At 44.1% G+C, this 15,946-nt stretch overlaps 2 long non-coding RNA genes across 3 annotated transcripts in view; one reads left to right on the top strand and one right to left on the bottom strand.

Annotated features, from left to right (window-relative positions):
- The window catches only part of LOC128326377 (uncharacterized), a 20,151-nt gene continuing 4,205 nt past the window's right edge, over positions 1–15,946 (top strand). Inside the window, exons 1-3 of one of the 2 annotated variants that reach the window (XR_008308015.1) lie at positions 1–79; positions 4,802–4,893; positions 7,133–7,256. This is a non-coding gene — a long non-coding RNA (uncharacterized LOC128326377). Of the gene's footprint in view, positions 80–4,775; positions 4,894–7,132; positions 7,257–15,946 lie in introns of those variants that run through there. The other variant, XR_008308014.1, reaches the window with a different exon arrangement.
- LOC128326374 (uncharacterized) overlaps positions 8,457–15,946 on the bottom strand; it is a 20,923-nt gene continuing 13,433 nt past the window's right edge. The window contains exon 3 of the long non-coding RNA XR_008308009.1: positions 8,457–8,679. This is a non-coding gene — a long non-coding RNA (uncharacterized LOC128326374). The remainder of the gene's footprint in view (positions 8,680–15,946) is intronic.

Below are 15,946 nucleotides of genomic sequence, written 5' to 3' on the forward strand. Positions count from 1 at the left end.
CACACAGAGTGGGAAGGAGGCATGGCACAGTCACCACACCACACAGGACAGATTAAAGAGGATTTGAGGGCCCCAGGAGGTATGGAGTGTTGGAGTTTGTGATTATTTAGCAAGGTGCCAAGGAAGCTGCCGCTCCCGTTAGAGTTGTGGAGTTTAGCTGTTTTTCAGCTATTTAAAGAAGACACATGGAGATCACTGTAGAATCGAAACTTAATTGATTTGTTGGTGAAGTATATTGAGATAGAAAGACCTAATACTATCTAAAAGCTACATAATGAATAGGTAGGGAAAGAGAGAGAGATGTTTCCATCTTCTCTCTAGGGGAAAGGAAGAGAACTGACTCACTACAGGAAGTACCTGAGGAGTCAAACCAGGGGTCATAGAGTAGAGGCAAACAGGGACAGGTAAGGAGACCCTCACTAACTACCTAAGAACATAAGAACAGCCCTGCTGGATCAGGCCCAAGGCCCATCTAGTCCAGCATCCTGTTTCACACAGTGGCCCACCGGATGCCGCTGGAAGCCTATAGCAGGAGTTGAGGGCATGCCCGCTCTCCTGCTGTTATGCCCCTGCAACTGGTACTCAGAGGCATCCTGCCTTTGAGGCTGGAGGTAGGCTATAGCCCTCCGACTAGTAGCCATTGATAGACCTCTCCTCCATGAAGTTATCCAAACTCCTCTTAAAGCCATCCAGGTTGTTGGCTGTCACCACATCTTGTGGCAGAGAATCCCACAAGTTGATTATGCATTGTGTGAAAGAGTACTTCCGTTTGCTAGTCCTAGATTTCCTGGCAATCAATTTAATGGGCTGACCCCTGGTTCTAGTGTTATGTGAGAGGGAGAAGAATTTCTCTCTATCCACTTTCTCCACACCATGCATAATTTTACAGACCTCTATCATGTCTGCCCTCAGTTGTCTTTTTTCTAAACTGAATAGTCCCAGGTGTTGTAGCCTTGCTTCATAAGAAAGGTGCTCTAGGCCCCTCACCATCTTGGTTGCCCTCTTCTGCACCTTTTCCAGTTCTACAATGTCCTTTTTTAGATGTGGTGACCAGAATTGTACACAGTACTCCAGGTGTGGCCACAATATCATTTTGTATAAGGGCATTATAATATTAGCCGTTTTATTTCCAATCCCCTTCCTAATGATCCCTAGCATGGAATTGGCCTTTTTCACAGCTGCCGCACATTGAGTCCACACTTTCAACGAGCTGTCCACCACGACCCCAAGATCCCTCTCCTGGTCCGTCACCGACAGCTCAGATCCCATCAACATATACTTAAAGTTGGGGTTTGCCAACATGGAACCGCATTCACCATTTTGTCGCCCACTCACCCCGTTTGGAGAGAACATTTTGGAGCTCCTCACAACCTGTTTTGGATTTCACTACCTGAAAGAGTTTGGTATTATCTGCAAATTTGGCCACCTCACTGCTTACCCCAACTTCTAGATCATTTATGAATAAATTAAAAAGCACCGGTCCCAGTACAGATGTCTGGGGGACCCCATTTCTTACTTTCCTCCATTGTGAAAACTCTCAATTTATACCTACCCTCTGTTTCCTGGCAGGAGTATACCATCCTGAAGTGTTTATAACCACCATGGGATGTCTCATGACAGCAGTATAAAAATTGAACAATAAATAAAATAAAATATAATGCTATGTATGTATAATGCCCATGTAACACAACACACTGTGATAATATGATGGCAAATGATGGCAAAGCACTTGGCACTCCTGATCTGAGGAAGTTTGCCAGTGCAGCAGCTCAAATGGTTAGGATCTGAAGGAAGTTCACCCTGTGGCCAAGCTAAGTATTATGAAATTCAATTATAGACAAATATTGTAAATATTATGACTAGAAGCAAGAATAGATAAATTGTATAGTTATCAGCATAATGTCAAGCATGCAGGAATTATGCATGTGTTTCCTGAAGGTTTTTTAAATGAGAGTTATGGAGTGAAGCAAACAGCAACTTCAATTATGTTGATAGGTACTTCCTGCTGAAGTGTAACAATACTGAGGAGAAAAAAGAAACCATCCCCAGCACAGCATCCCTCCAGTGGCTATTGCCAGTGTTTGTCTTATGTTTCTTTTTTAGATTATGAGCCCTTTAGGGACAGGGAGTCATTTTCTTTCTTTCTTTCTTTCTTTCTTTCTTTCTTTCTTTCTTTCTTTCTTTCTTTCTTTCTTTCTATGTAAATTGCTTTGGGAACTTCTGTTGAAAAGTGGTATATAAATATTTGTTGTATTCGTATACCTGTAAAGTGTGCCGTCAAGTTGGTGTCAACTCCTGACGACCACAGAGCCCTGTGGTTGTCTTTGGTAGAATACAGGAGCAGTTTACCATTGCCTCTTCCCACAAAATATGAGATGATGCCTTTCAGCGTCTTCCTATATTGCTGCTGCTGCCCGATATCGGTGTTTCCCATAGTCTGGGAAACATACCAGTAGGGATTTGAACCAGCAACCTCTGGCTTGCTAGTCAAGTCATTTCCCACTGCACCATTAGGTGGCTTTCCTATACCTGTAGAGACTGATAAACATAAGGAGGTCTGCACTGAGGAGCTATTCCAAAATTTCCACCAGTTAGCACAATTTGTGCAGTGGGTATCTCCATACAGGAAACACAGAATGTTGGATTACAAGTGTAATTAAAATAGCAAATTCTCATCTGTAATTCTTTCAATACACCACCACCATATGAAGCTATGGGCACAGAGGTGGACTCAAGGCCAGATCGCTAATGTTGGTGCTGACCTCCTACACTGGAGTCATGGCACTGATGTTTATTGGGACCACATAATTCCAAAGGATCTAAAATATGTAAACTAGACTTATGTAGAATCCAAGGGAAAGAGTTGTGGTATGCAAGGACAAAGCAGTGGAGTGGAAACAGGAGTATTAACAGTTTAATGAAATAGTATGTACAGAGAGGCACCTAATGGTGCAGTGGGGAAATGACATGAACAGCAAGCCAGAGGTTGCTGGTTTGAATCGCCGTTGGTAAACACCTATATCAGGCAGCAGCGATATAGGAAGATGCTGAAAGGTACCATCTCATACTGCGCAGAAGATGGCAATGGTAAACACCTCCTGTATTCTACCAAAGACAACCACAGGGCTCCGTGGGCGCCAGGAGTCAACATCAACACCTTACTTCACTTTACAGAGAGGCAAGTGCAGACTGCTTTTCAGTGCTCTTGCTGCTGGCTGTTTGTTAGCCCTGCTTCTACTCCAGGACTGGAATACAAGTAACTAAAGCCCCATTCAAAAGCTGACCTAGATCAATGAATGGATTCGCCCCAAAAACCACAACACATTGAAGTACTTGAATTGAAGATGATAGAATCCTCCTGGAGGCTGTAAAACTAAACCAATATCTATGCAAATATTTCAGTTTCAATACATAATAGATCCCAATTAGAACGCAAAGCCACTGACGCACTAGAGGAGAAGACCTTAGAAAGGGAAGTTCTATTTCAGATGAAAGAAATGCCAATAGGTGGCGAGTCCTACCTTCCCCTAAATAAAAGATAGCACTTCCAATATAGCACAGCAAATACCTTTTAAAAGTTTAATTGAGACTTATGCTCTGACAGCTGTGAGGTCTAGAGCAATTAACTACTAAAACTTGGTATTTTGCTCCATTTGCCAATTAAGTCATGTACGTGTGTGACTGCGACATCCCTGGTATGCACTAATATTGGTTAATTCAGTGTCAAAATACGAACATGCTAAATAATGTGATTAAAGTTGTTAAAAGCCAAAATAAACACTTATAATTATCTCAGGGGGAGAAACAAACCTCTGGGTAACACAAGGGAGAGCTCTATAAACTGAAACTCTGCATCCATAATTTCACTTTTCCTGCACGATAGATCATAGTTAAAGATCTGTTAACAGACCTCTGACTGCTGAGCCAGGTAGCTTGTGGTTTGCTTCCCAAAGTATTGGCATAATGTGGATTTATGTGAGAGGTGCAAATTGGACGTTGTCTGCCATTGGTGCCTTTGGTGGAACAGGAATCATAGTGTAGAGTTAGCAGCATGAAGTACATTGCTTTGAAATTACACAGCAGGGGTTTCTGTTAGTTGCCAGAGTGGCCTCTAAAGACTAAGGTCTTATATTGTCTGGCTATGATTAAAATCAAAGTGTAGGCCTCTTTGCTGCCTGCCAACAACCTGGGGTACAAAACAGAAACAAGCTGGAACCTTAAATGCTTCGAAAATGCAACAAATATATTAAAAAGCAATTCTAATGAATAGGCCACAATTGTTTCTAAAAGAAGTATGATGTTAGTGGGGTTTAAGACAAAGAATCTGAGATTTTGTCCTGATGATAAGGGGGAAAGTCAGGAAAAACATGTTCAGTCTTTTGCATGTTCAAAATTTGCTTAGCTCCCTGTCGTCATTTATGGGCCTGGTTACTGACAAATCAAAGGAAGAGGCAGGGCCACAAGGAAGCAAGTTGTAAATGTGAGAGAGGAGGTCACAGGAAAGCAAAATAACACTTGAAGCCTGGGGATTTGCTTCCAGCATTGTCAGTCAGGGGATGGTGGGACATATACAGTCACAGCCACCCAGGTTGTCATCTGATCATTTCTTCACAGCGGCAGCCCCCTACCCCACATGTCAGTGGTGGGGCCAGCTTCCAGTACAAAGAAAAGGACAGTTTTCAAATGAGTCCAGGCAACCCCTTCAATTTCTACCAAAGAGAAATACTCCAAAAGGCAGTGGGGATCTGATAAGGGACAGGCAAGGCACCCAGACTGGGTAATCCTCCTTTTTCTGTCACAGGTGATCAGTCCTGTACTGCCACAATATAGAACATAAGGGGCAGGAGAGTCATGTGGGGTGAGCCCTGACCAGGTGAAACTTTCCAACAGAAGGTTAGTCCTAAAACAATGATGATATTGGTATTTTATTGTAAATTGTAATCTAACTGCCTATTTTTACTGTACACCCGGGCCGGACTGGGGGCACTGAGAGGGCGATGGAATGTATGTGGGGAGGGTGCCGGGTTTTCAGCAGAATGGGTTCTTAAGGGCGGGAGTATTCATTGCTGCCAAGTGTGGTGGGGTGCAGGGTCGCCCCGTGGGTGAGGCACACTGGGAATATGCCCTGTTGCCCAGTGGGCCAGTTGTAGCCTGCTGTACACAGTATACTGAGTTTCATCCTTTTAAGGAAAGGTGGTATATGAATAAATAAAACCTTTAAGGGCACCAGAAACAGTGATTTAACTGGGTCCAGGTGTTTCTCCCAAAAGATGATCTGATCTGATCTGAAGGGCCATAGGGGGTGAGTGGCTGACATGATGACCAGAATGTGCCATGTTGGGGCCGAAGAGGAGCTGGAAGACAAACCTGATGCTGGAGAAAACTGGCGGTCATGTAATCAGCACTACCATTGTTTTTTTCCTATTTGCCACAATGGGAAAAACAGTGGTAACACCGATCGTGCGGCTTCCAGTTCTCTCCAGTATTGGGGATAGAACTGCCCTCAGGCTCTGTAGCAGGCCCAACACAGAGCATCATGTCAACCACTGTCTTTTAGAAGGATGAAACATCTCATGTTTTGTCCCTCTTGAATCTCTGTAAGGTGTATATCTGTGTCTTTCCCTCTCTCAATGCTTGACTCTCTGAGTCAGCCATTTTCTAATCTGTGTTGTAGATGGAATAAGGTGGCTGTAATGTTAGGACCTTGTTACATCTGCCTGACTCTGGGCTGGTTGAGATAATACTTCTGAGCTGGTCCCACCCACATGTGATTAGGGATGTAAATGAGCACATCCTGCTCCCCCTCCCTGGGTGCAGTTACCCTTTTCCTAATTGTTTGGGGATGGTTCATCTGAACTCTCTCACATACCATCTAAATTCTACAATCACGTGTGAAGGGGCAGTTTGAGCAAATTGCCCCACCACACAGTTAGGAGAAGGGGAATGGCACATCAGGAAGGTTAGTGAGATGAGCTCATTCATGTCCCTACTTGTGTATTTGGGATGTGTGTCTGTGTATGTCACTTTGACTAGATCATCAGAACCAGCCTTCTGAGGCAGATGACGTGGAAACAGAACTATAAAGTAGGTATCCCTCCTTCCCAAACCCACACATAAATGATAATAAAATAGTGACTGAACTGATTGCCCACTTTCTACCCCCAAATATATTCAAAACTGACCTAACAAAGATTTGTTTTGCAGGATAATTAGAGTCTGGACTCATTCTGCATAACTTCCCTACCAAAAGATAATCAGTGCAGACCGAGATGGTCTCTGCATCTAACTAAGCAGGAAATCACAACCATGGTCCTTGGTTTCCAATCTCTTAGAAATCTCTGATTTCTATCCCAACCAATAGACACATCCCTCCAAAGTGGTCTTTAGGGAGGGTGTGTTATCAACTAGGTTGAACACAGGGTTAACAAAAGTGGGGGAAATGTACAGGGTACCACAGGGATCAGTACTAAGCCTGTTTTTAATTAAGAATTGTATTAGCAGTTTGGAAGAAAGAGTAAAGATCACATTAAAAAAATTGCTGATGATGTGGCATTGGAAGAACTTGCAAATACCAGTGAGAACAGAGCAAAAATACACAGGAACCAGAGTCATTAGAAGTAAGAGCAGGAAATTAAAAATAAAACTCAACCTGGAAACCTAACACATCTGGGGGGGGGGAATAGTAAAAAAGAAAATGAGGAAGATGCTAAGAGAATTGTTATGTTGCCAAATTCTTGGAGTGATATTGACCAGCAAGTTAGATACTACTGTCACACACTGGCTAGGGATCACAGTCTCCATCTGCCTCCCTTCCTCTGCTCCTGTTCCTAGGCTGTGGAAGTGGCCTCAGAAGTGCTGGGGAGGAGGTTAATTGTCACCCTATTCCTCCACCAGCTGTCAGGGAGAGGGGTAAGATTGCTCCTCACCGGGAGTCTCTAGGTCCAAATCACTCCCATCTCTACAGATCTCCTCATCCCTGGCCATCCAAACCTTAAAGCCCTGCAATCAGGGCAATCCCAGCCACTCTCTCCTGACTCCACCCTCTCCAATGTAGCTGCCTGCATCCTCCCTCCTTCAGCTGTTGCCTGTCTTGCTAACTGTTGAGGCCCTGCCTTCTCCTCTTTGCCACCAGGAGGCCTATCCACGGCCTGTGGGTTCCTGAGTGTCCTGGCTCTCTGGCAACTGTGTAAGGTTCCAGATGGCTTCTCCTGTACCCAGGAATTGTATTGCCTCCGTCTTCTCTGCCCCCTGACCAGGTGAGTACTCCCAAGCAGCCAGCGGGAAGGCCCAACAACCACCTAATCATAGGCCCTGAGGGGCCAGATGGTCATATAGCCCAAACTTTGACTTAAATCAAAATCCATATATTAGCTTTCCACAGATTACCCAGCATGATCTAGACCACAGTGTGCCACAAGCAGCATGCAGAACTGCATGTATGGACTACATAGTCTACCTTGATTGTCCCCTGTGATGTGGATGGTTAGTGACATATGATGAGCATAGTCATTGGCATGTACAGACTGTGGAGGACAGTGACAGCCAAATTACTTTATGTATGTTTATATTCCAACAGTAATTGACTTCATTGTGGCATTCAGGGGACTACGCAGATCTGTGTACTGATCGCCAGGAATACCTTTCGGATATTACATGCTCAGAAAACCCTGAATTAATCCTCTTGCTTGTATGATTAATTATGGTTAGTACTGATAAGAAATGCAGAGAAGCAAGCTTTTATTACTGGGCTGCTTCTTAACTTCCAAAATTAAATATGTTTCAGTCATGCTGTTTCTAAAACAAAACAAAACAAAACAAAAAAAAACAAAACAAAACAACAACAACAACAACAACAGTGCAGGCTTAAATTCCAACAATTTAAGGCTTTGCCAATATCTGAGGGCAAAATATGACTCCTGACAACAATGAACACCTTTTCTTTGGTTTTCAAGCAGATTTGACTCCAACTCCTGCCTTTCCTAATAAACATGACTGCCAATTAAACATATAAAGAGAAGCATGGCAGTTTGTGTTAGGAGTTTGGGTCAGCTGGGGAATTCATGCCAGTTTTAATCTGGACAGAAGCACCATCTCGATAATTGAAAGAACTTCCATCCACGGTGTCATGATTCCAGATCCTGGAGCCTATGCAGGTAGGGGACAAGGTGGGAAGTTCAGGAGAAGAAACAGAGTAGGAGGCATGATGACAGGTACTGGATGACCCTGTGCCAGTAGGAACCAGTGCCTCCATCAAGACATGAGGATACAGTTCTGTCAATGTCCTCGGATTCATAGGAGCAAAATCAGGCAAGGTGCCTTTAAGAACCAAAGCATCCTTATGGATTGGAAAAGGCCAAGTCATCCACCCACCCACCCAAAGCAGTGGGCTATAAAAACCAGCAATCTGCTGAGAAAAATTGCTGGAGCAACATTCACTCCCTGCTGCAGTCCCCACCTCCTGTATTTCCTGAGACTGGATCTGGCCAAGGTCCTGATGTGGTGCCCTTAGAGCTCTCCAAGATCTGGTGCATTCTTGAGCTCTGCTTTGGAGGAGATTGTGGCCCAGTCTGGAGCAGGATACACTGGCCTCATTTGGTGTAGCCAGGCAAGTCAAGTTTCTCAATAAAATTGTGGCCAGTTGTAATCCCAAATAACGAATGTGGATCTCTCTTCCATTCACTGTAACAAGACATAACAAAGGACACATTCGTTCATCTGTTCCATGTAGTGCTGCAGAGAGATCTGATTAACAGATCTCTCTCTCTCTCTCTCTCTCTCTCTCTCTCTCTCTCTGTATATATATATCGATCGAGACGCAGACACACACACACCTGAAGTCTGTTTTGGATCTAGCAAAGTTTAATCAAGACTGTTTAACACCACCCACACTTCATCCTAATATTTCTGCAAATACTTCAGGCTCTGGAGCTTTAACATAATTACCTATTCTCAATCTCTCCCCCACCCCATCACTTTGCTCAACATCCAGCCACAAGAAGCATTCTCCAGATTCCAAACTTTTGCTCACGATGACACTTCAGTTGGATCTAATTAAGATATTACCTTATGGAGGCTTTGAGGGGATTTTCCTTAATGAACCAATTTGGCTGGATACAATTTTTGTCTTTAGCAAGGCTGTGACACAGGCATCCATATATTTTAATCTGAAAATGGTTCTGAATGATGAAGCTAAATGTGAGAAAACAAAACAAAATTGAACCGAACTAAAGCAGGTTCTGATTTTGTTCTCATGTTCCTAAGGAAACTACCCTTTAGTAAAGTTCTGGTTTAAAGAACTTTAAACCAGAACTTCACTCATGTTCTTATGCCTCTCTGTCAGTCCATGAAATGAAGGGTGATTAATGCAAGATCAGATCTTGGTGTGACAGGGTTAATACTGTGTGACACTTGAAATGGTCAGCTTCAGGGCTCAAGCCCACATAACTGCCATAGTGTATAACTTGGGAGGCTTAACTACTAAGCCCAGATATGTTCAGGACTCATTGTCTGTGGCTGTGAAGAACAATTTGAATTATTGTCTGGAATTAGCAGGGACTGTAGTAAAAGCTTTCATATACCAGTTCATTGCCTATGTCCAGCTGTGCGCATCTTCTGCTCGGTGCTTCTGCCATACAGATGTTACTGACTTCTGTGTGTGGCAATGGACTCATATTAACAGCTATTTAAATGTGTAGAGTTTTCTCCTCAATGATTCTGTGCTAAATACTTGGGCAAAATGTCCCATATGCATCAACAACGGAAAGTCACTTTATATATGCAGAGAGACACTCTGGTTACTAATCCAATGCAGAATGATTGCTTTGAGAAAAATTTCCAGAGAAACACCTTGGTGGGCTTTGGCTCCGAATAAGTCTTTGCTAAAAAAAAAAGTAAAATTATACCCTGCGTTTCATGGAAACTGATATATTTGATGAGCAGAATCTTTAAATAATTATACATAAAATTCTGTCAAAATTCTCCTGTACTTGGGTTCATTTTTCCGTTTAAAAAACCCTGCACTTAAAACTGTCTGGATAAAATCATTAGCACAATCTGGCAAGGCTTTAGTAAGGAAAGCCAGGCCACAAAAGCTACTGTGGGACAATTATAGGGATATCTGAAAGCATTAAAATGTCATTTTCAATGTCTGAAAGAAAATGATTCATCTCTGTTTGTGCTGTCACAATTGGTGGAGCTGTGTATAATGCTATCTGCATAATAGAATGATAGGCAGTTAAAATAAAAAAATCACCATTGTTGTAAACATCAAGCGTTCAATTTGGACATAAGTCCATATTACATTTTTACCCTTCCCTTCCTCTAAGGAGTGCAGGGTCGTATATATGACTCATCTTTCCCATTTTAACTTTACAACAGCCTTGTGAGGTAGGTCAGATTGAGACATAGTCTGGCCCGAAATCATGCAGTGAGTTTCATCACTGAGCAGAGTTGAATCTATGCCAAAACCTCCCCAGTTCTAGTCTGACACTCAAAAAACAAGAAAGTAATAGAATGGATCATATGATACATCATTGTTTTTAAATTGTTTTAATGTTTTAATTTTGTTTTAATCTGTGTTGTTTTATTGTAAATTGCCCAGGGAAGTGAGTTTTGGGTGGTATATAAATATGCTAAACAAATAAACAAACAAAATAAAATAATAAATATACCCCACTGCATCAAATTTATAACTGACTGCTAAGGAAAAAGCAGGTTAGAAAGAGACCCATATCAGGATGGATTCAGATGAACTCAGGGATAAGCCATTTAAATACATTTTGGCACCGGAAGTGGAAATTTCAAAAAGTATCTCTGATTAAAAGGACAACAATTCTTCAAATAGGTGACTATTTGCCACCCTTCAATGGTGCCCCAAATATGCCACCTGAAGCAGCTGCCTCATTCTGCCTAAGAATAGGGCTGCCTCCAACTCAGACCATGTCTTAGCATTGTGAGAAAGCTTCTACCAAGATTGCTCTAAGATGTTACCATAAAACACTGGAGCCACTAAAGTTAGGGTGCAGAAGTGGAACATCTTGCTTAAAATTGTTGCCCATAAGCCCCTTCTAACTGAGCAAAGAGGCACCTTTCTAAAGTGGTGATTATCTTTATTTAGTATGGGGAGAGCAACTGGCCCTATCCATCCCCAGCAAAGCATCCCTCCAGTGGCTGTTCCTGGTGTCTATCTTATGTTTCTTTTTTAGATTGTGAACCCTTTGGGAATAGGGAGCCATTTTACTTACGTACTTACTTACTTAACTTATTTAATTTATTCTATTTATATATATCTAAACCACTTTGGGAACTTTAGTTGAAAAGTAGTATATCAATATTAGTCACATTCGTATTCATATTCACTACCCAAAATGGATGCCTGAGGTGCGATCTCCAGCTTGCCATGATTTTGCTGGTGACTATTGCTGAGAATGCCATGACAAGTTTCATGTTTCAAATGTTTTGCCACATTCAAGTGGCGAAAGTGCAACTTGCCACACCCATAGAATTCCTTTGGAATATGGACTGAGTCAGGAGATGATGAGCCATTATGATCTCTCAAAAATTGTTACATAAGTGGTCACCCTAGGATGGCTTCCTTACTTCAATCACTACCTTGGCTATTTTGCCTGAATCTCCCCAATGAATCCTTGACGATGAAATTTAATGCTTTGGGATGAAAAGCATGACAGGCAACAGCAGCAATACAATTTCTGGGGAGCAAGAGCAGGACAGAATTATTGCCTTCATGATCTTCTTGTGGACTTCCTGGAGTCACGTGGTTAGCCACTGTAGGAAGCAGGATTTTGACCTAGATAGCCCTTTGGTCATCCAGCAGGGCTCTTCTTCCGAGGATCTGTTAGCACAGGAGCTGGCAAACCCTGGTTCTGAGTCAGTTATACAGTTATACAGTCTGTTGGCCTCAGCCACCATGTAGTGAAGGCTGTTAGTGCACAAGTTCTGTCCCTTTCCAGTGCAGTGTTCCACTGATGATCACATGAGGTGGCAGCATGCCAAAACCACTTTTCAGAGACTGATTTAAATACTACTTTGTAATATTCAAACTGCACAGTAAAGAGTGGCTCAGACTCGACACTCTCCCCATTTTGCAGTGGCAGAATTGTGTGCAGAGTGGGTGGGACATGTGCACTCATGCCCCTTATCACATCATTTGATGGGGCCAGCAGACTGTATCATCCACACTGGCCCTTTGAGTGCAGGTGTCTCATGTGAAGATCCACCAGAGTTAAAGATCTGGGCCTCCTTCTTGGCAGTAAAGGGTTCCCAGATGCTCTGCCTACCTAGTAGGCCTTTGACTCTCTTCAGCAGAAAAGGCTGCAAAAGCCTTCTTCTTCAGGCTGGAACTTTATCTGGGCAATGATAGATTTTCCTATATCTTGCCTTGTTCTCTAACCCTCCTAGCTCTTTCACTTAGATTGCCCCCAGCACAAGGCACCTTTGAGCATCAACTGAGGATCCAGTGCCGGGGAGTGGGGCGGTACTGCTGATACCTGCCCTGGTCTGTTGGGAGGACTGGGCCCATTTAGCAACAGGTGGCTGATGGATGGGTGGATCCCTTCTCCTTACTGTGGCAGTACATGCATGTTGCTTTTTTTCTTGACAGACCACCAGCAGAAGCAACAGCATTCTATCCAGGGGATGCATTCGTACGTAACACGAAACCACAGTTAACTGGGGCAGAGGTTGGAATTTGTGAATGTCCAAATGCATGCGGTGACATGTGGTTTCCCTTGACAAACTCCAATTTGAACCTTAATTTGTAGTGAGTTTCGTGACCCCAGCCAGAGGTTTTGTGGCAGCAGCATGACGTCCAAATGCGGACACCACCATAACCACTGTTTCATGCAGGTTTCTGGAACCATAATCACAGAGAAGGCAGTCCAGACCCACCTGGGTCTATGCCCACTGCATGCCTGTGGCGCTTCTTGCTGGCCACCTCTCAGAGTACTTGTTCTGCCCTCTGCCTCTGATCTAATAAAGCAGTTGCTTGGCAACAGTTCCATCCCAAGCTTCCAAGCCTGTCAAACAGGATAGTCACATGGGGCCATGCTCTCTTCCCACTCTGTTCCTCCCGCCGCCCCCCGGCAATCAGGAGAGAAATGAGGCAGAATGTCAATACGGGCACTATGTGCTTAGCTATCCAAAAATGAAGGGATGTATGTTCAAGATGTATGTTCACAAGCACATGCAGTCACAATGGCACCATAAACATGCCAATCCTATTAGATTGCTGGGACAGCAAAATATGGCAGGATGGTGATACTTGGTGTTGGGCTAAAAAGGCAGCCCCACCAGGAATTCTTGAATGCCTGGGGTCTGTTTTTTGCTCAGTGATGTTGGGGAAGAGAGGCCCAACCACTTGGGTGAGCATGTGTGTTCCTTAGGCTTATGAAAAGGGCTGGGCAGCAGGATGAGTATTGCCTTCAGTGACAGGGGAGATTCCTCCTCTGTGGTGATGATGGATTTTGTTCCTAAGCAGACTGCTCTCTCATGAGAGTGGAAGGCCATGGGGATACCCCTTCACAGCTCATGGGAAGAACCGTTTGTGGGGACAGGTGTGTTGGGCAGAATTGCTAATAATGTGCGATGACATCCCTTCTCCCATGGACCACTCCTCACAAGAGTGTCAGGCTGTGGAGACACGCATGCGGGCTGGATGGTAGATGCCACTCAGCCTGCTTGCTCAATACAAGCAAGGCACAGGGAGAAGTACCCCGGCAACACCTCTCCCTGTCTTGGTGACTGCTGCGAATAAGCAGTCAAAGCAGGACCTCTGCCAGCCCATCCACCCATTTGAACACGTGCATCTTTATTTTTGCCCAGTACAATGACCCCACTCTCTTGGGGTCACAGACAACCAGGGCTCCCCTCTCCTGCTTTTCCCCACGGTGGCAGATCTGCATACAGTGCAAACCCAGGAAATTTGAATGAAAATTAAGATCTGTTCCCAGTCCCAGTGTTTCCCCAGTCTGTCCACCTGGCTATGCCAAGACACATGGAGTGTCAAAATCTCCTTTGGGTGTGTCAAATATTTCCGTGGAGAGGAGGAGGTCACAGCGCAAAAGATCTATCATTAACCAGAGAGAACGGGGGCCCCACACAACTCATGAGCATGCAGTCCAACGGAAGACTGAAGGTTGGCGAGCCTGAGGTGCTCCCCAGTAGACTGGCCCTCACATGAGAGTGTTAATCCCCTGGTGGCAAGCTGCCATGGAGGCAGGAGTGTGGTTTGTTCTCCATTGGCTGCTTTGCTGGGGTAAGCCCTTGCAAGAGCATCCTTGCTCCACCTAGACCCCAGGATCCTTTGCCCTCCCTCATATACATATCCCCTCCTAGGAAGTCATCGTGTCCCCTTCCCTTTCCAGAGTAACAGAAAAATAGTACCCCTTGGCATCTCCCCCGCACTGCACCAGAAATTAAGCTTGTATGAGACTGCTTTGTTTCGGTGGCAGTGCAATCACTGTCAGATGAAGGGCTTTCATGGCATTAAAGGAATTTAAATGCCCTTTCCCTGCTGAAGGCGGGTAGGGCATTCCAAAAAGGTATGATCACACTCAGCACCCCACCCCCCCGCGGTGAAGATCATGGCCAATGGTTGCCACCCTGGAGACATTGTGATGCCTTACCCACAGTCTGGCAAGGTGAGCACTATGGAGCTTGCTGGGATGTGGCCTTAGCAGACCAGGAGGAGGGAGGGGCTCCCCTGCCCTGAAAATAGAGATTGCCAAGTTAGCACTTAGCAATAGCAATAGCACTTACATTTATATACCGCTCTATAGCCGGAGCTCTCTAAGCGGTTTACAATGATTTAGCATATTGCCCCCAACATTCTGGGTACTCATTTTACCGACCTCGGAAGGATGGAAGGCTGAGTCAACCTTGAGCCCCTGGTCAGGATTGAACTTGTAACCTTCTGGTTACAGGGCGGCAGTTTTACCACTGCGCCACCAGGGGCTCTCCAAGTTGTGGTTGGACAAATGGTTGCTACGTAATTCATGGTTAGAAAAAGTAACCGTGGGTTCGGCAACCTCTGGTTTCATGTCACGTGCAAATATGGCCATGAGTGTAGTCTGACATATCCCCCCACCCACCCATACACAGTGTCCCATGTAGCATCCCAATGCTATATGGGGCATTGTGGGTGTAAAAATGTGGCAGGCAACAATGGCTGGCTGGAACACTATTGCTTTTGCTGGTCAGCTGAAGATGAAATAAACCTGTGTCCACTGCCATGTAATCAAGAGAGGTCCATCTTCACATGCCACCAGCCTATCAGGCATTGACTTGGGAGCAGGCCTTCTCTGTAGTCACTCCTGGGCTGTGGAATGCATTCCTTATAGAAGTTTGTGGTTTAACATCTTTAACATGAGTCCCTGGTGGCGCAGTGGTAAAACTGCCGCCCTGTAACCAGAAGGTTACAAGTTCGATCCTGACCAGGGGCTCAAGGTTGACTCAGCCTTCCATCCTTCCGAGGTCGGTAAAATGAGTACCCAGAATGTTGGGGGCAATATGCTAAAATCATTGTAAACCGCTTAGAGAGCTCCGGCTATAGAGCGGTATATAAATGTAAGTGCTATTGCTATTGCTAGCAGCCATTAAAAGAGGCCTTAAAACACATTTTTTTTAGCCTGGCTTTTAATAAACTTTGAATTGATGTTCTAACAGTTTGTTTTATTTGTCTTTATTGTGTTTATTTTCGAGTCAGGCAGTCTATAAAATAAATAAATAAATAAATAAATAAATAAATAAATAAATAAATAAATAAATAATAAGAGAAGGAGAGGTGACTGGAGGTCTCCTTGCTGAGCCAGCCTTGCTCAAACCAGGAGTCAGCCCTGAATGGCTCACTTCTTGATTCCGTTATATTGTTGACCACAGCTCAGTTCTGATAAGAGAAAACAATAAGGAAGACACTAATAAGCCAGCAAGT

Source organism: Hemicordylus capensis, chromosome 5 (assembly GCF_027244095.1).
Source record: "Hemicordylus capensis ecotype Gifberg chromosome 5, rHemCap1.1.pri, whole genome shotgun sequence".
NCBI lineage: Eukaryota > Metazoa > Chordata > Lepidosauria > Squamata > Cordylidae > Hemicordylus > Hemicordylus capensis.